Raw genomic sequence first — 1,278 nt, 5'->3', positions numbered from 1 at the left:
GGCTTCAGAATATTGCCACACCATCTTCCAAGAGGTTTACCAATTTACACTTGCATTTTACGTAATAATATGGTTATCCTTCCAGCTTCTTACCAACACTATCTTCCAAAAAAAAAAACTTGCCAAATTTACAGGCAATAAATCATAATTTTTTCTTATTTTTCATTTATTTGCTTACTAGTTAGTTCTTTTTCACAAATTAATAGAAATTGGTAAGTTGCACATTTATATCTTTCATCCATTTTTCTTTTGGAATAGTCATCTTTAGGATTTTTTTTTGTTTTTGAGACGGGGTCTCACTCTGTTGCTGAGGCTGGCAGTGGCCTGATCTTGGCTCACTGTAACCTCTGCCTTCTGGGTGCCGGTTATGCTCCCATCTAGCCTCTTGAGTAGCTGGGACTAGAGGCACATGCCACCAAGCCCAGCTAATTTTTGTATTTTTTGCAGAGACAGGGTTTTGCCATGTTGCCCAGGCTGGTCTGGAACTCCTGGGCTCAAGTGATTCACCCTCCTCAGCCTCCCAAAGTGCTGGGATTCTGAGCATGTGCCATGGTGCCTGGCCACTTTGGGATTTTATCCTTTGATCTGCTATGTCTACTGTAGACATTTCTTCCCAGTTTTTGTTTACCCTTTAAATTTTATGTCATTTATTTTTATGTTTTTAATTTTAATAAAATTACATATTAGTCTTTTTACATTTATATTTTTTTGCCTTTAGCAACATGCTTAAAAAAGACTTCTCCACCCCAATATTAAAAAAATGTTTACTTTTGGCAGGGCTCAGTGGCTCATGCCTATAATTCTAGCACTTTGGGAGGCAAAGGTGGGTGGATCACTTGAGTCCAAGAGTTTGAGATCAGCTTGGGCAACATGGAGAAACCCTGCCTCTACAAAAAATACAAAAATTAGCCACACATGGTGGTGCATGCCTCTGGTCTCAGCTGCTTGGGAGGCTGAGGTGGGAGGATCGCTTGAGTCCTGGAGGTAGAGGCTGAAGTGAGGCAAGAGCATGCGACTGCACTTCAGCCTGAGTAACAAAGCAAGACCCTGTCTCCAAAAAAAAAAATAATAATTTTTACTTATTTATTCTTTTTAGCAGTTAACTCTTTAATGTATTAAGAATTATTTTGAGGGCTGGGCATGGTGGCTCACGCCTGTAATCCCAGCACTTTGGGAGGCCGAGGCAGGTGGATCATGAGGTCAGGAGATCAAGACCATCCTGGCTATCATGGTGAAACCCCGTCTCTACTAAAAAATACAAATATTAGCCGGGCGTGG

This window comes from Colobus angolensis, unplaced genomic scaffold (assembly GCF_000951035.1).
Source record: "Colobus angolensis palliatus isolate OR3802 unplaced genomic scaffold, Cang.pa_1.0 Scaffold199, whole genome shotgun sequence".
In the NCBI taxonomy this organism is placed as follows: Eukaryota; Metazoa; Chordata; class Mammalia; order Primates; family Cercopithecidae; genus Colobus; species Colobus angolensis.
Note: the sequence above shows the minus strand (reverse complement) of the source record.